Source organism: Mercenaria mercenaria, chromosome 12 (assembly GCF_021730395.1).
Source record: "Mercenaria mercenaria strain notata chromosome 12, MADL_Memer_1, whole genome shotgun sequence".
Classification (NCBI taxonomy): domain Eukaryota; kingdom Metazoa; phylum Mollusca; class Bivalvia; order Venerida; family Veneridae; genus Mercenaria; species Mercenaria mercenaria.
Genome location: NC_069372.1, coordinates 25841579 through 25866388, shown reverse-complemented (window position 1 = coordinate 25866388; position 24810 = coordinate 25841579). Strand labels below are relative to the sequence as shown.

At 34.7% G+C, this 24810-nt stretch overlaps 1 protein-coding gene across 3 annotated transcripts in view; it reads right to left on the bottom strand.

The window, feature by feature from the left end:
- The window catches only part of LOC123533607 (GPI ethanolamine phosphate transferase 1-like), an 87756-nt gene extending 65987 nt beyond the window's left edge, over window positions 1-21769 (bottom strand). The window contains exon 1 of one of the 3 annotated variants that reach the window (XM_053519478.1): window positions 21452-21769. The gene's annotated coding sequence lies outside the window, so the exon portion shown is untranslated. Of the gene's footprint in view, window positions 1-12898; window positions 13015-21451 lie in introns of those variants that run through there. The other 2 variants (XM_053519480.1, XM_053519479.1) reach the window with 2 other exon arrangements.
- Between the last annotated feature and the right edge of the window lie 3041 nt (window positions 21770-24810).

The window sequence follows — 24810 nt, the reverse complement described above, 5'->3', positions numbered from 1 at the left end:
ATTACATTTTAATTGCTTGTGTAATGTATACTGGCAAGGTACGAATTAGGCTATATTGTTGAAATTAACCCTTATCATGCTAGACACGATTGATTCTGTCTTTGCGACCAGTGCAGATCAGTATCTGCCTATACATCCATGCAGTCTGATCATGATCTGCACTGTTCGCCATTCAGTCAGTATTTTTTTTTGGTAAACACCCCTTTTAACAGTTAATGGTACTCGGTCCACATTGAAAGATGGACAAGTTCATTACAGAAATTTAGCAGGATAAGGGTTATAAATACGCGATAGTTACCGGCTCTTTATTTAGAATGTTGTTGCTACATTTTTGTTATAATCAGAAAATATGTATATCCCTTTATAAATCTAATTCCCGATAATTGTTTTCTCATATAACTGACAAAACTTAAATATTAAAAACCGTACTGGAAAATGTTATTGAAACCATTGATTATGATTACCTGCCTTTATCAATTTTACTGTATAGATGCATGTATAATATTGAAAGTAGTGATTATCTCCCTTTATCACATTTACTGTAAATAAGTGCATGCATAATATTGAAAGTAGCGATTACCTCCCTTTATCACTTTTACTGTATAGGTGCATGTATACTACTGAAAGTAGCGATTACCTCCCTTTATCATATTTACTGTATAGGTGCATGTATAATATTGAAAGTACCGATTACCTCCCTTTATCACATTTACTGTATAGATGCCTGTATAATATTTAAAGTAGCGATTACCTCCCTTTATCATATTTACTGTATAAATGCATGTATAATATTGAAAGTAGCGATTACCTCCCTTTATCACATTTACTGTATAGATGCATGTATAATATTGAAAGTAGCGATTACCTCCCTTTATCTATTTTACTGTATAGATGCATGTATAATAGTGAATGTAGCGATTACCTCCCTTTATCATATTTACTGTATATAGGTGCATGTATAATATTGAAAGTAGCGATTACCTCCCTTTATCACTTTTTACTGTATAGATGCATGTATACTATTGAAAGTAGCGATTACCTCCCTTTATCATATTTACTGTATTGGTGCATGTATAATATTGAAAGTTGCGATTACCTCCCTTTATCACATTTACTGTATAGATGCCTGTATAATATTGAAAGTAGCGATTACCTCCCTTTATCACATTTACTGTATATAGGTACATGTATAATATTGAAAGAAGTGATTTTCTAGATTTTCTAATCATGTATTTATGCATTTCACCTAAATGGTCAACTGCGTTATCTGTTTTTTAACACAATATTTAAAGCCTAATGGAACTTTAAATGCATCAGTTATCATTTATGAATTATCTTATTTATAGATGACTATCTTTTGAATGAACCTTTTGTTACCAATATTGCTATTGTTATTTTCTTGTCCCGCTGATAGACATGCTTCAGTCGAAACCACAGAAGGGACCCGACTGCAAGAAAGATATATTTTTTCTTCCAGACAACGTTTAAGAGTTAACTAAGCCATAATCAGAAGTTTTTTTTACTCAGCTATAAAGGTAGGTACGCTTCTCGGTAAATTATTTTTGAAAATCCTTTCTGAAATTTGATTAAGGTAATTGAGAGGTCCATTTTAATTTAAGGCTGTGGCATTTTTGTTCATTTACTTCATATGGCTTGAAAGATTTCGAAATCACCTAGATGTACTTGGTCCAAACAAAAGGTGTATGACCTGTGCGATACATTTATCTCACATGTCGTAAACTAGATACATCAACTGATAATAGTGAATACAACCATAATAGGTTATACATGACTTGGTTAAATACTTAAGATCTTTGACTATTATGGATATCAAACTATTTCTGCAAGCAGTCAGGAGTAAATATCTTTAACCACGTACATATGATCTATTTATAGCTCACGTAGCGTATTAACGCCTCTCGCGGTTGTACGTGCTAAATGTACACAAGAGACACACGTCAGCCGTTGGTCCGCGTAGTTGTCGGCATGTCCACTTATTAGATAATAATAATAATAATAATCCTAGGAATAAAGGGTTGACCAAAATGATAATAAGTAAAATTGTACCCAAATGTAGCGAAAATAATCCCGAATCGTAAGATAGATATCTGATGGGGTTTTTTTTATCGTTGGCCTAGAGAAGATATCCATTGCTTTGTAAAGATAACTTTGCTCTATATTAGTTTGTATGGAATGAATTAATGAAATTCAACTCTTACAGAAATGGATACTAGTAGTCTCATTCGCCAAAATATGTCACTGTAAAGACGACGATTTAGAAGAAAAATGACCACTGATAAAACCTTAGTGGTTTCAATAAATGTAAAAAAAACAACAGAAATTCGAATACTGGCACGAAAGAAAGACAGGCTAATCAGTTAGGAAGAAACAATACTGTGTAAGCTCACCCCGTTCGCACTAATAACAAGAACACCGCAATACGGAGCAATATATGCCCGAAGATATGACATTTGACCCCTAAGTGTGACCTTGACATTGTAGCTAGCCATCCAGAACGTGCGCTCTGCACATTGTCTCGATGTGGTGAACATTTGTGTCAAGTTTCTTCGGAATCCTTCAAGGAGTTCAAGAGCGATGACCTTTGACCCCTAAGGGTGACCTTGATCTTGAAGCGAGACATCAAGTCATGCGCTCTGCATGTTGTCTCGATGTGGTGAACATTTGTGCCAAGTTTTTTTTACAATCCTTCAAGCAGTTACAGAGTTACAGAGCGGACACAAAACACACTCATATGACTATTGACCTCTAAGTGTGACATTGACCTTGAAGCAAGCCATCCAGACCAAGCGCTCTGCATGTCGTCTTGATGTGGTGAACATTTGTGTCAAGTTTCTTTGAAATCTTTCAAGGGGATCAAGAGATACAGAGCGGACACGAAACAAAGTCATATGACTATTGACCCCTAGGTGTGACCTTGACCTTGAAGTGAGCTATCCAAGACATGCGCTCTGCACGTCGTCTCGATGTGGTGAACAGTTGTGTCAAGTTATTTCGAAATCCTTCAAGGGGTTCAAGAGTTACAGAGCTGACACGAAATTGCTAACGGACGGGAACACGGATACCGGCGTCAAAACATAATACATCCCTCTGGGCGTATAAAACGTACACACGATAGCTTAAGCATGAAATAGTTTCCTGCTATCTATCTACCTATCTATCTATCTATAAATACTGCATGACACCCTTGCGAGTATTTTATGCAGGTGCGCGTCAGTGCATAAGAGTTTAAAAGCAGGAATGTACAGGAGAAATAAAGTAATACATAAAGTATTTGTGAGAATTTGAGACAAAGCTGATAGTGCTAGTAAAAAGGTGAAATGTACAGTTAAAGGATTAAAAACAGCCTGGTCACTCAGAAGTCCTGGCCCAGTTTGGTTACCCCTTGCCTAAACTGGTCCAGGGTAGGTGCCTGAGCAATGTCAGCCGGCAAAGTATTCCAGAGAATGATGGTAGCCGGGTAGAAAGCGAACTTGTAATAATTACAGGGTGTTTGAATTTGCCGGAAAGATAGGGCATCCTGCTCACCATGCACTTGATCATCAAAGACACTTAGTCCAAAAGTACTTCCTTAAAATGTGATTTCTGAAAGTCAATGTAGTACATACCTGCATGGATACATGAAAAGACTTCACTAAATCGCAAAAAAAAAAAGAAGAAGAAAAAACTTTTAAAGTACAATGTATTCCAGTTAAGACAATAATCGCCGTTTTAAGAATGGGCACATTATTCTCGTGTATTCAAAAACTACTTTATAATAATCCTGAATGTAATAAAGTGGTCACAAAAGGAATGAATGTACATAGCGAATAAATGTTACAGGGCAATGCTCGATAACGGTACTAAAATTCACGTGAAATAAATCAGTTATCATTCAGTAATTGACGTGTTTACAGATGACTACATTTTGAATGAGCCCTTTGTTACCAATGCTGCATCAATTTGTTATTTGCACGATACACTTTATAGAGTCGTCGCGACAAGACAAAACGGTCCCGACGTCGCGATAAGACAAAGGGTTCCACAAAAGGTCATGTTACAACAAAAGGTTCTGCTTGAGTCTTCACGACACAACCAAAGGTCCAGTTTGAGTCTTCACTACATGACAAAAACGTAATATTCGAGCCGTCATTACAAGGCAAAAGGTCCCGTTTACGACTGGAATACAAACGTATTCTTTTCGTTTGAACTCATATCATAAGCATGCACATGTAAGTCGACATTCATGTAGACTGCTGATGGAATAAATTTAATTTTAAAAATGCGAAGAAAGGCATTTTCATTCATTTACTTTTGATGACCTGAAAATAAAAAAAATTATTAAATTACCGTGATATATACGACCCAAAACAAATGATCAACAACCAGATATCACATTTTTCCCATTTGTCGTAAAACTAGCACAATAGCCCTGTGTGAATTCTTTTGTTGTAACGATATTATGTATGCTTCTAGTTGTTGGATACCAAACTATGTATGAAAGCAATCAGTAGCGGATATCTGTAATCACGTATAAATGATCCCCTTTGAAGTACATACGACCTAATAAAAGCGTCCATTTCACTGTGCCATTGTTATGTTATACAAAAAAATATAGTCTACATCTGAAAAACTTGTACCATTCAAAACAGGGACTGAATGCTACTGCCTGGGTCACTGAACAAATCCTTTGCATAACTACAAATGACAACATAAAACCTTTTAAAAAAAGATTTAATTCGTTTTAACCTACATACGTCAATAAATTTGGATCTCATAGTTCACCCCGAATAGAGGTATTCATGCAAGGTTAAAACGCTACATGTAAAAATTATTATACGCTAAATCCACGGCCCATGTACTATACTAAAATATGTCTACCCGAACACTACGTATGTTTACAGACCCTCGCCAAACCGCTAGAAAGATTGCCTGACATCCGGTCAGACAAAGGAACAATGACCAATGACTATCTAACCGACAGCAAATTTTTCTGAACGACAATTATATAGTTCATAGTAAAGTTATTCCAAATGTTTTAGTATTATACAAAAGAACCGACAAGTCATAGAATATGCTACATTTTTCATCAACGGGAACAATTCGTTTTCACTTTTCAATTTTCAAATACATGGTAGCTTGTGTAAATGTTTGACGTCCAGTAGACCAATAGGAAAATTGTTTGACATATGAGAGACGGTCTTGCAACTTTTTTCGATGCTCGTGTTTGTTTCTGTTTTTCTTTTTGCTTAGAAGCAATGGACGATCACGAGTTTAAACTTCAGCTTTAAACTTTTCGTGATAATGCATATTGTGGCCAATATACAATTTATTTAAGCCAAATACGGATGACGCAAATTGAAAAAGCTTAACCAGGGCAACGTCCTTTCTTTTGATAAGACTGTTGTGACTTACTTTATCTATTTATGAAATAGAATATACACAGTGGCCACTGTATCTTACAGTTCGATTTCGTAAACATCATGTTTGTAAACATAAAGATTGCGTTTTGTAACCTTAACTCAGGGTTCCATATTTTAGTGTGTCTTGTATAAGAAACACGTGAGCTGAAGCTAAAACAAAACATAATCAAAAAGTAAAAACGTCATTTTGCAAATAGAGAAAGTTTGGCTTGAAACCGCGTTAACACGTATGGCCTAGAAATCGAACTGTAAACCTTGAGGCATATGTTATATTAGGTCAACAGCATTATAAATTGTCTTGTATAGAAACGATTACATCCTATCTCCTGAAATCTGTGTCAAATGGGACGGCTAATTTGGTTACTGACAACGTTATTATCCTCAGATACTAATTTTATTGACGTGTCACGCATTTGCATGTAAACTTTCTATTCCCTGGTTACATATAGAGCTTATTTGCTTTCGAACCACTAATCCCAAACGGGCACGTGATTCCCGCGCAAACGCGAGAACGCGCCCATTGTACGACAATTCATATTCATATTACTTTTACATTATTTACCAAGTGAATACAAATGTATTGTATTTCTTTAACTTTGACTCCTGAATATGTATGGCAAAGTAGCTCAGTCGGGTAAAATGCATATACCAGTCTTGTTTGTTATGAGTTCGAATCAACTTGATGATTTTTTTTCTCTCTCAGATAATTCATTTTTCCTATCCGTTTTCTATCTGTTATCATAATCTTAATTTCTTTCTTTTCTTTCTTTGATCATTTTTTTTATGTCTTTATAAAACATATTTTCGTAATTAACTTCCTATTCAAATGTTTAGGTACATGGATATGCATTTAACTAATATTATCATATATATGATACTAGACTTTTCTCAGAAGTTATTCTTCTGTTGTGTCATAGATAAAATGTTAAACACTAAAAGGAATCGAGACATTTTTGATAGAAAGAAAAGAAAGCTAATGTCATCGCAGAGTTTCGAACCCACACGAAAAAGGATCTGTTACCTTTTTTGTATGAAATCTTGAGATATACAGACTTTGACAGTTGAATTTTCTATGCTTCGTTAAAATTTGTTTATAGTAATGTTTGTAAACAACACGTTATCGTTGCCCCGAGTCTCATTTCCTCTATTTCACTTCCTTCTTTCAAATCCCATCTTTTAAGATATTAATATATAACAAAATTATTTAAGTTCAGATTTACGTTTATATAAACAGTTCAAATTTTATTTCCGAAAATGTATACATGTAGTTTGACAAATTTATGTCTCATACCGTTGTAGCCTGGCTCCCTGAACCATGTAGAAACAACCTTTCTGGAGTTACTTCCCTCTTAATGAAGAAAACTAATAGAACAAACATAAGGACGGGAGCCAGTCTAACCGTATTCATAAAAGAAGAAACTGCAAGAAAGATTATTAATTATTTTGTTACCGTTGAAATTCTATTATGTATAGGGAGAGATTTTCTAAAAGAGCTATTACATTCCTCTATGTTGATATATGTTATATTGTAACAACTGCAATTATGTTGAATAAATATCATTATATTGTTTAAAAACAAGACCTAGTGAGATATTTTGATTAAACAAATTATAACACTGTTTTTATCCCATGGGATATCAAATATTCAGAGACTCTAGGTTTCACTCTATTTTATTTGATTAACGTTTCGGCCTCAATACCTTTATCAAAATTAAACGAACGTCCAAATGCAGAATAATACTTGAAAGGACAATTTTCAAACTGGTTATAATTACAACAAATATACATTGTTTGCTACCAGAATGTTTATCTACTATAATGAATTTAGTTTTTTGTAAACGATTTTATTATTTTGTTCAAAACATGCCACTGAATATTGCTGAAATCGAAGATTTTTTAGAAAAGGAACTTTTTTTGCCATATTTAGACCACATGGGCATGTTTTTAGTAGTGAGCACACTCCAGGACCAAAAAAATATTTTGGCCATAGGTCCAGCTTCTTTCACAGAATTTATGGTCATTTTTTAATTATGGTCGACAGCTGTGCTCATAATGAAAATTTCAGGTTTGTTTAAAAATTTGGTTAAGAATGAAGATTTCCCATACCCTCAATGTTAAAAGTATTTTCATTTACGTCAGATATTTTCTTTGATAATGAATGTATTGTAAAATATTTCATGCAGTTTGATAAAACAATACTTCTTGATGAAAGAAAACTTGTTCTTCACTCCATTTTGAGACATTCAGTTTTTAGGCCATTTTTGGGCAAAAGTAAACCTTCTCCTTTTACCATTCTGATAAAGGCCATGAGGCCGAAAAGTTAACCAAAATTGACCTCGTTTTAATATTCCGTACCAGCAAAAAGCTACATCTGATATTTATTTAAATGTGAAATTAGGAGATATACTTCACGTTTGCATTTCAATAATTCACTGAAAACTCATGAATATCCGTTCAAAATTTCCAACAAACCAAATATGACATTTTCTTTAAAGATATATTATGCCCGAATTTCGCATTTGAAAATCTGAACAATGACTACACACTATCTATGTAATCATAAGATATATGTATGTTAGTTAGTAAAAACAGTACTGTGTGTTACGTTTAAAATGTGCCACACTAACAAATGCATAATCAACCCGTTTGAAAATATGAATACGTAATGCCAAAAACGGGAATCATTATAACAAATGGCTACCAGATATGACTTTAGTCCTAATTACAGATTTAATTTAAATATTTCGCCAAGTTGAATACATCTGACCAGGATTTTCTATATTTGAATCAATTTCCACTAACACAATATGTCCGTGAAAAATGGAGTATAGTACATCTTTAAAAAAAAGAGCAAAATTTATCCAGACACAACGGTAACCGTTGTATTAGATTTGTTATTAGGTTACCTCTTTAAATAATGCATTTAATGACAGAAAATGGCCGATTATAGTCATTCAATGCCAAATGGACCCACTTAATGGTTAATATTTAAGGTATTTTCTGAAACCGTAACTGAGTTAATTTAGAATAAATAGCAAAAACTATTTAGTCGTTCACATACCAGCTTTAATTATGTCCATTAAAAGCTCAGCGTTGAGCTAAAAACGTTTTAACGATGGGATTGGACTATCGCTAGTCACGAAAGTTGTTTTTAAATTCATGTTAATTAAAAGCGTATTATTTAAAATATCATTTAGATACCTCAGGACATTCTAGTTGTTTGATATTATTTTCACACAATACACTTATTTATTTTTTTTGTATTTATAAAGTCATATTATTTCCCTGTACAAGTGTCAAAAGTGTTGTTTAAAATGTTTTGGGACTGGACGGACGGACGAACGGGCTGAGGAAGGGAAAGATGGACAGGATAAAAAGGCTACAAAATAGCTCCTAAACATCAATTTGTTGGGATTTTAAAGTTGAACTAAAGTAGGGCATCATAATTTTTGCTGAATGGCTGTATTGTATGCATAATAACAGTCTTTGGGCCATTTCAAACTGAAGATACACTATCAAAATATTTGATGTCGTGGTTTATCTTGAAGTTTTCATGATATATGACACAGAAAGAAAAATAAAAAGTTTGAAGTACTGAACATGACCGTATCGTTTACAACCATCTGTAGTTTTATAGGGCGCCATAAAACAATATGCCCCATCACGCACACTGTCTGCCGTTTATACATGTATAATCGGGCGGCAATAAATTATAATATGACAAATATATAGTTATCTGTAATAGAATCACATGAATACACTTGTAAAGTTAAAAACCGTCTCCTTAAATGTGGTACTTGCGTACTCACGTTTTAGTGAAGAATTAAAATTTCTGACAAAGTATGGGTAAATATAGGCTGCTAAGATCGTTGCCTATATAATTTTTATACTAATTTCATAGTTTAGAACAGAGCAGATCGTTGCCTATGTATTTTTTTATACTAATTTCATAGTTTAGAACAGAGCAGATCGTTGCCTATATAATTTTTAAACTAATTTCATAGTTTAGAACAGAGCAGATCGTTGCCTATATAATTTTTATACTAATTTCATAGTTTAGAACAGAGCAGATCGTTGCCTATATGTTTTTAATACTAATTTCATAGTTTATAACAGAGCAGATCGTTTTTTATACTAATTTCATAGTTTACAATAGAGCAGATCGTTGCCTATATAATTTTATACTAATTTCATAGTTTACAACATAGCAGATCGTTGCCTATATAATTTTATACTAATTTCATAGTTTACAACATAGCAGATCGTTGCCTATATAATTTTTATACTAATTTCATAGTTTAGAACAGAGCAGATCGTTGCCTTTATATTTTTTATACTAACTTCATAGTTTCGAACAGAGCAGATCGTTGCTTATATACTAGTTTTTCATACTAATTTCATAGTTTAGAACAGAGCAGATCGTATACTAATTTCCTATTTTTGATACTGTCCTTTTTGGAACAATGCCGATGCGATTAGATCGGATTGTTGATTATTTAAAATAATTTGCAATTTTGAATATTTATCATAATTTGCTATTTTGAAACATAGCCCGCATTTGCAATTAGATTGCTGACTTTTTATGAAAATTTCATATGTTGGAAAACAGCCTAAATCTGCAACAATATAGTTTACACTTTACGTCGGAACATATAGCTCACATCTGTAATAAAATAGTTGCAAATTTGTGTTGGAACAGAGCCCACATCTGCAACAAGATAGTTTATTATTTATATCTGAACAGAGCCCACATCTGCAACAAGATAGTTTATAATTTATATCTGAACAGAGCCCACATCTATAATAAGGTAGTTGGCAATTTGTAGGAGCATAGCCGTCATCTTCATCAACATATGAATGTATAATAATTTCCTATTTCAAAATACAGCCGAAAAGGAGGGCGGATGGATTTGGAAGGATTGCCATGAAGCTTGGGTGATGTGCTCCCGTCCATCCAGAACCCAAAAGCAAACCATGCTGGCTGAAGGTCAAGGTCACTAATGTCAAAGGTGTGAACCTTGGATATGACCCTTTTATGACAGTTGCTTGAATGCAGGCGACACAAGTATTCAAAGTGTTCCGGGGAACACGTCTCTAGTTTCTCAGAGCTATGGTGTTCAAGTGTATAAATAACTGGCAGACAAAAGGGTATTTAACCACAAAGTGGCCACATGAGAATGGTGATAACGCGACAGTAAACAGTACGATGGTGATAACGCGACAGTACGATGGTAATAACGCGACAGTACGATGATGACAAAGGGACAGTACGATGATGATAACGCGATAGTACGATACTGAAAACGCGATATCACGATTTTACGATAGTGAAAATGAGGCATTACGATGGCGAAAACACGACAGTATATCGCATTATCATCATCATACTATCGTATCATCGCGTTTTTGTTATCGTGGTATCGTATTATCTTCATCATGGTATTACGTTTTCGTTATAGTAGTTTCGAGACTTCACGTTTTCATCATCTTACTATCGAGTATCGCGTTTCAGATCAAAACATTCAAACGCGATGGCCCTAAAGGAATTCCGTATATATCACGTATAAGTTAGAGGTTAATGTCTAATTTAAGTATACTGCCATAGGTTATAATTTGTAACATAAAAAGGTTCATTAATTGTGCAAGGTAATGACCTTAGGTTAAGTATGTATACTACACAAAAAACAAGCCGTTAAAAGAAAAGAAAATAGGTTAAAACTTTTTGTGTGTTTACAACTTACAAACGTGTGCCTGAAATGTTCCTACTCTGTACATAATAGAATGCTTTTCGTAAATATTTCTTGCTATTTCTAGAACCCCCATGCTCAAAAATTTTTTTACGGAACAATGAGCTGTTAACATCAACCAAAATCATAGGTGAATCAACGATTCGTTTACTAAATATAAACAGAGTTGAATTTTATATGTTTTTCACATGCTAAAAATGCAGAAAAAAAGATAATAATCAAGAGAACGTCTCGCTGCACATACTACAGACTCAGTATGTATCATTTTGTTCACATTTTGTCGAATAGCAACGTTCTCACTTCTAACTCATACCACAGGTGTTTGAAGCTCAATCAATAAAAAAAAGTATATACAGGTTAGATCTCTTGTAGTATATTAGGTGGGTGGGATATGGTCATGTGTATAGGCCTATATATCTATTGATAGAGCTTCAAACGCCTGTGCTCATACACGCACGTGCTCCATGTTCGACACAATATGGCCTGACTAGTTATTCTTTTCGTCTTTTTACTTTTCCATATTCAACTGACAAGATAACCACTGTTAGTTACTGAGCACCTTATGGAAAATAAATCACCCGAAAAAAAAGAAAAAAAATGCCGCGTCTCAAATTAATGAAAATGTACCACTGTGAAAAATCACATTAAAGTAACCCCAATCTCCCGGGTACGACGGATCCATTTATACAATTGTAGGGTTCATATTTCACATACATAAAAATCGGTCATATACCTGTGCCTTTCGGAAGAACTAAACAAAAGGATGTAATTTCACCTGGACTTCAATGAATTTAAAAGCACTCTACAATTCAGAACAGCATCTTTAGTAGCCTAAAAATTTTCTTTTAAACGAATCAAGCAAAAGTGAAATGTCTTAAAAGCCTAAAGGTAAAGACTTCAATTAAACGTACAGAAAACGAGATATAGAATCTAGATCTACTCATTTTATTTTTTGAACACTACACATACATATGAGCCGTGCCATGAGAAAACCAACATAGTGGGTTTGCGACCAGCATGGATCCAGACCAGCCTGCGCATCCGCGCAGTCTGGTCAGGCTCCATGCTGTTCGCTTTTAAAGCCTATTGGAATAGAAGAAACTGTTAGCGAACAGCATGGATCCTGACCAGACTGCGCGGATGCGCAGGCTGGTCTGGATCCATGCTGGTCGCAAAGCCACTATGTTGGTTTTCCCATGGCACGGCTCATTAATTATGACAGATCCATCATCTACATCGACTACTGCAGTAGCATAATTTGACAGAGCTTTTGTATAATTAAAATGCATTTTGGCTCAGTGTCACAGAGACAAGACAGATGAAAACACCACACAAGATACATTATTCCATGGAAATATGGAAAATAACTTTATGCTAAAGTGGACTTTCCATTTCACTGTCGGTTTATCTCTTAAAAGAATCAATTAAAAGCTTGTGAATGAGAACACAGGAGTCTGAAATTCTATCAATAAGACCATAGAAGTCTATCTTTACAAAAAATAACCCTATATTTATAAAGATAGACTTTTATGGTCTTATTGATAGAATTTCAGACTCCTGTGATGAGAAAGACAATTCTGGAAGATCGTGAAAACATGTGACAAATCGTTAAAAAGCACGTAGGTCATGTATACATTAGGTCATGTAATAATTAAACCTGACCTACGATGTAAATTTATAGCATCAATCATCATTAATAATAACATGATAAATAAATTTAATTGTACTTACAATGTCACTGTTTTTCACCCTACTCGCCTTGATCAGTGTATGTGACGTCATTTTTACGTCATTTTAAGGTATTCGAAGCGTAATAGAGTACCTCCTTTTTGAAGAGTATTCAATTCCTACCATAAACCTACTTTTACTGCAATTCTCAGGGGTGGGGGGGGGGGGGGGGGGGGGGGGGGGGGGGGGCGTAAGTTCAAGCGTTGATGTGAACAGGTCCGGCAAATGGCTAGGTTAGTCATACAGATCTATATAGGCCTAGGCCTAAATATTTTTCTCACATCATGTCAACGATGTAAACAGTAGGCCTAAGCATTAACAGGAAAAACCGACTGTTCATGTATGTTTTAGCCCTTCGAAACTTAAGCGGTTATAAATTTATACATGTATCAGACAGTAAAATTTTATCGCCTTGCACCTGCCGGCCGTGTCCGTCCGTCGGTCGATATAACGGCAGGTTTCTATCCAACCTTGAAAACCATTTGACCCAGAACCTTCAAATTTTGTAGCCTGGTTTGGATTTATTAAGAAGATCTAGATCTAGATGATAACGCTCTGTTGTTTTTAAATGTGTGAAGTTGGCGAGAAGTTCGACATTCGACATTGAAATAAAAAACGACATTCATTGGACATTCAAAGAGTGGAGTTGGCGAAGATGTTAAACATTTGACATTGGACATTCGAAACAAGAACGACATTGGGCATTCGAAAGCAGAACGATATCGATATTGGACGTTCAAATTGAGATCGACAGTGGACATTCGAATACAGAAAGACACTGGACATTCGAAACAAGAATGACATTGCTTGGACATTCAAAACGAGAACGCCATTGGACATTTGTAACAAGAATCCAGAACGACATGGGACATTCGAAACAAGAACATCATTGGACACCCGACACTAGAATGACATTACACATTCAAATACAGAAAGACATTGGACTTTCGAATCGAGAACAACATTGGACATTCAAACCAAGAACGACATTGGAATTTTCGAATCGAGAACAACATTGGACATTCAAACCAAGAACGACATTGGACTTCCGAATCGAGAACAACTTTGGACATTCAAACCAAGAACGACATTGGACTTTCGAATCGAGAACAACATTGGACATTCAAACCAAGAACGACATTTAACATTCAAAGTAAGATCGAAATTGAACATTTGAATTCAAAACGACAATGTTCATTCGAAATGAACAGCATTGGACATTCAAACCCAGAACGACATTAATAGCCATTCGAAATAGGAACGACATTGGACATCAACGGACATTCGAATTCAGAACAACATTAAACATTCAAATCCACCGGACATTCGAAACAAAACGACATAGGACATAGGACATTCAAATTGAGGACACCATTGAACATTCGAATTCAAAATGGCATTGGACATTCAAAATAAGAACGCCACTGGACAAGTCCAGTGCCATTCTGGGTTTGAATGTCCAGTGCTGTTCTAAAAGTTTGAATGCCCAGCGTCGTTATAGTTTCGAATGTACAATGTCGTTCTGAAGTTCAATGTCCAATGTCGTTCTGTATTCGAATATCCAATGTCATTCTAGTTTCGAATGTCCAATGTCGTTCTCGGTTTAAGTGTCTAATGTCTTTCTTGTTTCAAATGTCCAATGTCGAATGTTTAACTTCTCGCAAACTTCACGCTTTGAAAGTCCAATGTCGTTCTCTATTCAAATGTCAAATGTCTCGCCAACTGCACACACTTTTTTTTGTTGCCTTAATATATTTTCAATTTGTAAATTTTAAATAAAAAAACCAATTAGATTAAAACTATAGCATTTAAATTCGACTGCCGTCTCGACCTTACTCTTCGGTAATCATAAATATTATCAATATCACATTCTGCGAGCGAAGCGAGTCGACATTTTCACTTGTTGAATGAATGACGTCTTAACTTTATGCTATAAGATATATGCAAGCCAGGTTCTACAGGACGCGCAGGCAAGGTGCGCCCCACTCTGGATACGCGCTTGGGATGTGTTTGAATTGTTTATCTTCAACTGGATATTTTTTTTTGTAAAAGTATCATTATTTCCCTTTTGAAATGAATAAGAAACATGCAATTTCATGTTTTATTGAAACATCCTTTTTGGTTCAGATTGTTGATACATCATAATAATTTTAAACTGAAAACCTGTTACAAAAGAAAAAAAAAGTGTTTTTTGTTTTTTTGGTTTTTTTTTCATCTTAAAGGGAGGCAATCACAATTCTATTAACAACATTCTTCATGTAAGCATCTTACGCTATATATAATCGGCTTTTTTCCTTCGACAAATTTTTAGTGTTACAAAACTTATAATTATATGAAACTGACCGCTTTGAAGCAACAGTTCTCTATTTTGTACCTTGTGGAACGCTCTAATGGGCAGATCACACGCTGGGACGAAGAACATAAAATGTATTCATTTGGCACTAAACAGTTTGGTAAGGTATTGACTGCAGTGGGGGTTGTTATATATGCTCTTATAGGAGAGATCGTGTTTGTATACAAATTCTATTTTTAGAACTGATAAGACAGTGATCGGGTGGGCAGAAGCCGACCGTCCATGTTTTTTGTAAACAGTGATGTTTTTCTAACGGTCTAAACTTTCTTAAAACACAAATAACATAAATAATTTTTTGATCAATGGAAAGGTTATTAAACAAGCAATTTATTGATTACTTTTAATTGTTATTTCGAAATAAAATGGATTTATTATGAACGCTTAACTCACACTGTTTTTCTAAAGGTTGTGAAAATCACTACGCCGCTTTTAAAATTATATGTCATTTAAAACGGCTATTCATTGAAAAAAGATATTTGGATACAAAAATATGAAGATTGTTAGTATTTCAAATCTTTTTGAATTTTGAAAATCCATAAATGAGCAAAAAAGTTATTAAAAATTAAAAATTCTGATTCAATACGCAAACGGTGTTAAAATCATTTGTTTTGCCAACCACCAGATAAACAGATGTTAACGCGTGACGTCACGGCGATCTCTCCTATTCTAGTATTTGCTAGGTATTTTGTTTGTACGTTTCATGTTGCACGCATTAATTGCCATATTATCTCCTATTACATACGGTAATCTATGTAGTAAATGGAATGCTAAAAAATCAAATGTTTCCAATATTTCTGTACCACAAAATTGAAAACAAATATATTTCAGATCTGAGTTTTATTCTGTATAATATCACAAGCTAAATGGTCAAAATACAGACAGTGACGTAAACTGGTAATTCAACCGCGATGTTCATAAACGAATATAAACTTCTTTTTGATGTTGTTAATATTATCGTTCTATGATTTTCAGACTGAATACAGTTTAACCTGCACCCACTCCTTTCCCCCCCCCCCACACCACAAACCCCGCCCCCAGATCACTGTAAATCCCAGTTTCCGGCTCCGTCTGTTCGATATTTCAGTTGTTCATTAGGAAATGGTTCAATTTCTCAACAACCATTCTATAATAGGTTGACAAAAAATCAAACGTAGTGTTATTGTTCTTTACAATCCTTGAAAAATGTATAAGGTATAAGGGAATGATTACAAGGACGGCCAGTGTAAAAAAAAAAGACCAAAAAAAAAAAACAAAAAAAAAAAACTCCAAGCATGTAATTGGCTGTTTCCAAGATTTCCTCCTTAGACTGGTATTCAAACTCAATTAAAATTCAATGTTTCTCATAACAGATCTGTTGCAGCCGTTCTGCGCATGCCCGGAAGTGATTATCAATTGGAGTGCACGGCAAAAATACGCATGTCCGCACGCATTTAGTGTACAATATGTGTAAAGGTTAGGGTTAGTATCACCTTGGTTACAAAATATATACATTTAAGATACTTTTCATTCAAATTGCTTTAATTTTAATCCTGTAGGCCTATATACCGGAGTCTGTAATATATCACAGCCTCACTATACCCAGCTGTTACAATGTTATGTAACAGCCGTCCAATGCGTTGTCTTTCAAATCTCTATTGTGACATTATTCCACGCTAAGAAGTACAGCTGCGATTGATATAGATAATTCGATAAACAACATTGTCCCGACAGCCTTTGTATTAAATTTTATAGGAAATGTTGGTTGTATTAAATTCAAAGGAGGTTTGTGTGTGTTGCCTCATTTACATTACCACGTTTTTGCATCGTTTATTTTAAACAACAAAACTGCAGACCCTAAGCACATCCGAAGAATAATTCGATACACTGTATTTTCAAGTGATGTATTTAACCGTATTTTTTCATTACAGAACTAATGCCACATACATCAATTCAACATACAAACAGGACGAGCAATTTCACATATAAATCTCCACCTATAAACTCACTTTCTATTTTCAATCACGTGTACTTTCGTACTTTCTGAATTTGAAAGACAAATGACATGAACAGGTAGCGTGTCCCTTTAATGATAATTGAGCCGCGCCATGAGAAAACCAACATAGTGGGTTTGCGACCAGCATGGATCCAGACCAGCCTGCGCATCCGCGCAGTCTGGTCAGGATCCATGCTGTTCGCTTTCAAAGCCTATAGCAATTAGAAAATCCATTAGCGAACAGCATGGATCCTGACCAGACTGTGAGGATGCGCAGGCTGGTCTGGATCCATGCTGGTCGCAAACCCACTATGTTGGTTTTCTCATGGCGCGGCTCATATACATGTACTAGTGCAGACTGGTGCCCTAACATAGCTTATGTTACGAAATACACTCATACCTGTCTATGAATAACACCTTTCCGACAGACAAACAAATGATTATATTTTCAAGTGGTCTTTGTCCACAGGCTGGAATATTTTGTAAATGTTGAAACAGCAAACAAAATCAGCGGTCTGTTAAGTCATGCGGTCTCTGATCTTCAGCAATGTGTTGACTGTACTTCAATAAATGTTATTTTTGAATACTCCAAAACCACGAATATTGCTTAATCTAAAGTTTAAAAGGTAGACTTTCAAAATGGTCAGTTACAAGTTATTAGAGTAAACTTGGCAGTACTTCAACCAGTGACACGATACGGAAATATAATACGAAAACGGTTTGTGCTAGTGTTATATAAGTATAAACAAACGTGTTCACTTCTGTTGAATTAAATTGAGTTTATAAATACTGATAGAAGACAAGCAATATATTGTATTGATGATAAATAAAAGAAAGTGCGTCTTTGTTTAAAGACCCACCACAACCTAGTGACCTATTTTCCCTGATATGAATTTCACGAAAATTATTCTGATAATACAGATATAAAACAGCTATACTACAGTACGACGGGCTGACAATTGTAAACCCTTTCCAAAGTTTTTGTTCGTTCACAACTTCATCTACAAGTTTTTACACGGTTTATCATTTTATGGTGGCATATTTCTGCCACGAGATAGCTAGGTAGCTATCGCGATAATAATGTAAACTTTCAAGGAAATGTGTTGTGTTTTTTTTCTGAAAAAAATTTCCGCAATAAATAATATTTTGTGAAAATATTTTAGCGCAAAATTTCGCGTTAATGCTTGAAACTGCCACGAGATGCTTGGTAGCTATCACGATAATATTCTAAACTTTCCAAGAAAGTTGTGCAATGTTCTGAAAACATAATCGCAATAACTTATTTTTTTCCAGATATTTTTATTGTTTTCGGAAAACTTTTTAAAAAGCGCAAAATTCCGTTACTGCAACGTCACAGCTGCTAGATATCTATATTGGCGCCGGACTTTTAAGTTCGCAGTCTACAGTATCTATATTGCATAATGGTGGTAAGTTCAGTGCTAAATTACATGGGTTATCGATTCAGTAGGGTGCTATATATAGATATCAAAATGGCAGGTCTGGGCACTAACTGCAAAAAATACTAGTATATCGAGATAATATGGTCAAAAATATTTGCAGGAAACTTTTCAGAAAAGTTCAAAATATGAAGATTTCTTTTTCTAGCTAATAAATGCCAGTTGTGGGCACTTACGCAAAAGGTATCAAGATAATGTAAATTATTGCAATAATATTTGCAGAAAACGTTCGGCTATTGAGGTAATCTTTTCAGAAAACATCGCTTTATCACGATAATTCTTTTAATTATCGCGATAGCTAGCTAGCTATCTCGTGGCAGACATATGCCACCATATCATTTAGTCAATTTTTTATCTCACACTTTAGTGTGCGGTCAACTTAAGTAAGCACAAGTAACGTGCTTACCGCCACCGCTACATTAATACAAATGTAGATGGTAAACAAACACCTTTTGGCCTCAAAAATGTCACCACAAATCAAAATGCCGATACAGATAGTAGAATACGGAATTGAACGAAAATTGCCGAATGTCATCACGGTTGGGTCCATTACCTTAACCTCTCCAGAGTAACAATCTCTGTGCAACAAACGTTTTTCAGTATTTCAGGTAGTCACGGTTCGTGCTTTAGAGGCTGTACGGTAGTAACTTCTTAGGACACAGAATGTAAATCTTGACTCTGAACTTGACTCGCAATGCATTTAGTATAAATTTTCGAGTACAGATTAGAAAATAAATTGAATTAACTTCTTTAAATACAACCCTTAATAATATGATATTTTAAAATGAAGATAATGTGAGAGTAATCGACACGCAGATAAGGCAGACTGTTTATAGTTTGTATGTCTAATTATCCCCGTTTTTTTGTTTTTGTTTTTCAGTCTTAAAAGACCAAACTGAAGCAACAGCTGTAAGAAAAACACATTTTAAAAATTAACATCTATTTATACACGTGTACTAATTTAAGTTTAATTTTATAGAATATAAAATCACACGCATTTGAAGCCGGTACCAAGTTTAACTTAGCGTGCGCAAAATAAAAAAAAAAGTTGCATACGTTTGAATCGACCCTCATTCATCAACACACAGAAAGAAAAGTTAACGTGGCAGGTACAATGTGTACGCTGTTGTAGATTGTGTACGAGTTATTATCTTAATGAAAACCACTTATAAATGGAATATTTGTCAATATCTTAAAGACGTATGCCGACCCTGAAGTATAATATTATGCCTCTGAAAATAGCTAAATATTTGAAAGTATTTCCCGAGTCCCAGTCTGACTTTAGACGTGAAATAGCTACGCGGAATAGTTTGTCTTCGCTGTCTATTTTTTCAAAACAATTAAAACACCTTAAAAACACAGGTCGAGGAATGTCTTTAAACAACCAACATAACATAAAGTCCATGCATATTCACGGATGAAACAGTACTTACTTATCTAAAGCCTCAGACCATTAACTTTATGATCAATATATAACCCAATGTATCTTACTTTATCACAGTTTAAACATATAAAATTAAATGCTTCGAGGGGTTAAGGGAAAATTTAATACCGAAAACATTCAAAGCGAAATATCTAATTATTGAGTTCAAGGTTAGAGTTATCAGATATCTGTAACATGGCCTAAAACCGGCCACTGCCTATAACAAAATTTAATAAACTGAACAAACATGGATATTTATCAATAACAAAATGTTTAACTCAACAATTTGACACATACATGTCCAATTACATACGGTAATCGGCCAACAATTTGACACAGACATGTCCAATTAAATACGGTAATCGGGTAAACAGATGCAGATGCTATATGACGCGCCCTCCCCTCTATCTCCCTCCCTCCACACACCACCCCACACCCTCCACCCCTTCCATCTCCCTCTAATCATTTATTGCTAAGGAAATACAGAACTCTTTAACTCAACCATTACACATAACAATCAATGATAATGATAATTAACACTTTACGTAAATACTGCGACGTCCCATATCTTGTCTTATCATCCTTTAAACATACGAACCTGAATGCAACAGATTACATTTAACTCAATAATTAGACGTAGATCTAACATTTGTTGATATGATGATCATGTATAACTCCGGGTATTAATGAACTTACTTAAAACGTGAATACTATGATGTTTATGACATCCTCTACTCCCCTAACCCTCACAACTACACCCACCCCATCTAAATTAAGTAACAAGAAGATGTGATATTTAGATGCGACGTGTCAAGAGGTAATTTTAAACCTTTCATGGAACATTAATTTAAATACGAGTTTGTATTCGGTCGGATAAACTCTAAAAAAAAACTGTATGGGTGACTTGGTGTTCAAATATCAAATACATGAACATACTATTTTAGAAAATAGACTGAGCCCCATTGTTAAGAGGACACGGGTGGGAAGAGGGTGGGGCTACACTGTCCTGACCTCAAGTGTCCAAAAAAATCTTGAAGCCAACCACCTGTTTACTACAGTTGCATTCATTGACTGTAACTAGTTCCGATGATAAACATTGAAATGAAACGCGTAGGCCTTAATTTTATATTTGATTAAAGTACAAATTTTGTAATACGCACTGGAGTGTTACGTGACTGCATCAGAAAAGCAAATGATCCAAACATCTTATGACTCTGGTAGGTTCAAATTTGATGCTACTGTTTTTTAAACTTATTCAATAGTATAAGCTAAATCTGATATCTATTGAGAAAACCTTATTCAAAGGCGAGTCGCCACAGTTGCCTCTGCAATTAAACAAATGCTTACTTACCTATAGCTGCGCATTTATCCGAGAGAAAAAAAACACACACCATAAAACTAATATTCCAAATCAAAACTAATTTTCCTTAGTCGCACTGTGACAAATTCTCTCTGTAGATTTCCGTGTCAATATTTTTGATTTAGTCTGAGCCCTGGCCTTCGACCAATAATATATACACAATCGAACACGGTCCACTGAGGCTGAGCGGACTAAATTTGTTTCCGATTTTAACCCCGTTACGGATGAGCGTCACAAATACCTTAACCCGTATGATATCTACGTATTTCAAAATACCGAACGGCATGTGACTCTTAACAATTTATGCACGAAAACGCTTTATCGCGAATGTCACGACGCGGTGTCTGTTTGTTTACTTTATCAGATTATCAAATATAGTGTTGACAAAGATACGGTTGGTGACTGCTGCATAAACTTGAAAATTTTAATTATACCGGTAGCTGTATAGTGGAAGGTATATTAATATTCAATATTTTTCTACGACAGAACCTATTCATGGTAGTATTGATTAGTAACAAATAGGCCTAAAGGTTGCTCGATTTACATTGGGACACATAATCGATTAGGTTCAAGCATCTCCAATAAAATGTCACTTAGAATATTATAGTCCAGCCACTTTTCATAAACGCCACATATGTTCAGGAAACATAACTCAACATTCTTCTAAATGGTACCTGTCAGAGTTATACCGCTTGTAGGAATGTCTAATTTCACGCCCAGCGAGACGGATAGAAAACATTCTAGAACTCATACAAAATGAATAGCGGAACCTAGTATTTCGGGTGTGCGCATGTCGAGGCAGACGCAAATATGAAAACAGCACTGAAGAAACTAGCGCGGGAGTCATTTGAACGCATAGGTGGACAGGTTAGAACACTATATTATTACTCGTCGTTGCCACAGAGGGCTAAATTGAAAGTAGTTTTTGTTGTTGTTTTTTTTTTTTTATTTTGTTTTTGTTTTGTTTTTTAGAATTTCATTGCGGATGTACTTCTGACATTTTGGTGGTGAATTTAAACTCAGTTTTAGGAGTATTAGTAAAACCAAGTCACAGAAATGAGATGCTACATTAACCCTTATCATGCTGGACATGATTAATTCTGCCTTTGCGACCAGTGTAGATCCTGATCAGCCTGCACATCCGTGCAGTCTGATCATAATCTACACTGTTCGCTATTCATTCAGTATCTTATTGGTAAGCACCCCTTTCAACAGCTAATGGTACTGTCCAAATTGGAAGATGGACAAGTTCATTACAGAAATTTAGCATGGTAAGGGTTAAGCTAATGTGACGAGAAAACTCCTCTTCATTTTACGTTAGTTTCAATGATGATAATCTTTTGAAATGGCTAAGGATTTGTTACTCTGAAATGTGTTTAGCTTTGTATGGCATCTATGTGAAAATGGTTCATTTTAGCCTTTATAAAACTTATAGATAAAGAATCTGGAACATCATTTGTTATTAAACGCATTACAAAAGTATACGACCGATAACATGTACATATGTAGCCTTGCTCCCTGGCTGCATGGTTATTTTTATATAAATAATGCTAACATTTTATAATAAAATTTTAAGCCTCTAAAATAGCACATTTTATCTGATGGCTGAACCATACCTATGTTCGGAGCCAGGGGCAATAAAAAATATCAATGTAGAAACAGCCTGCTGGAGTAACTTCCCTCTTAATGAATAAAGCTTATAATATATGTAAAGAAGAACAAACATAGGGACGGGAGCCAGTCTAGTACATATGCAGCATATTCTTAGTTCATTTATTGAAACTAGATCTATTTACAAATATAGGTCATCGATCACTGTCGAGAATGTAACTGAACTGTAAATAATTCCAATATATATTCAAACTATAACCAATAGTTCAGTGATAAATAATTATTTAAAGCAAAATCAAGTCATCTGTCACAGATGGGTACATTTTTTTTTATTAAATTGAATTTAAGGTATTGGACCCCTAATAGTAATGTTTAAAAAATGGCATTTGCTTGGTATATTCTTAAAGTTGACCATGTTTCGCACTGTGTTGCAAATTTTAAACAACTTTTACCGTGCCGTTTTTTGTAAATTTTGTATAAAAATTGGTATTTCCTCAAGCTCAAGTAGAGACAAATTTCAATGTGATGGCCACTATCTAAAACATTTGTAAAGAATTCATTACAGCATTAATTTTGATAAAAGAAACATCAAACTATTGGTAAACAGTTATAAAACACAAAATAAAACTGTAACTATAATTTTTTCTAGAGTGCCTCAAGTAAACAGATTTAATGAGACAGAATTCTAACTCCAACATTGAAACATCAAGGTCGATTCTTGCGGGTCTGTTTTGAATTTTGCTCACTTCATTCAAAAATAATCTTGGGGCAGAAGTAAAACCTACCTACATTTCTTCCACAATATGTAATCTAAAGAAGGAAGGCAAAATAGAGAATTTTTACAGCATGTAACTCAGTATTTTTAAAGATGTCTAACTCTACCCCTCCTGATTCAGCGGTAAATTCACTTTGAACAGCAAAAATCGCTTATAAAAGGAAAATTTTCCACTTTTGTACAATGCATCCATAACAAGTCTTGAAAGAAGTAAAAACTTTGCTCCCAGTAGGACTTGAACCTACGCCCCCGCCCCCCCCCCCCCCCCCCCCCGAAAATTGCAGTCTAAGTAGGTTTATTACATCCATAACAAGTCTTGAAAGATTGAATACTCTTCAAAAAGGAGGTACTCCAATGTTTCAAAAGATATGACACAGGCTATTTATTTACGTTATAGCTGGCTGTATTATTGTGCTATTTTCCTTGTCTTTGAAACGAATATGGATATTGTCAGCCACAGATATTTAGCCTCGATGCTGACTAGATTTTATTGTTGCTGCGGGCTTTTAGTGATGTCGACGAGGGTCGCAGTATAGTAATTTTATAAACTTTAAAAAAAAAGAGAGGAAAAAAAAAAACTCTCGTTTGAAGTGTCACGTGATTATTTTTCATATGATGATATAAAACATTAAATGCTGATTGATTAAACTTGTTCACATTTACCATCGGTGAAAGTTTTGAGATCATTAATTATATACGTAATTACATTACACTGGCGATTATTTTTTATTGAAGCTGGTGTGGAAAATAGTATAAATTTATAAATATTATTATGGTGATAAATTGACAATTGTTTAGAGTAATACCGATGGGCTTCATGCAGTGTGTATTTGCAGTTCATTTTCAGGTTCTACGCTAGTGATATTTTTCAATAGTTTGACAGTTGGGGAAACTTCCCGTTCAGGAAATCCATTTATGGTTTTTCCCTGCTTCCCGAACGGGACACTTGTTACTAAATATAGTA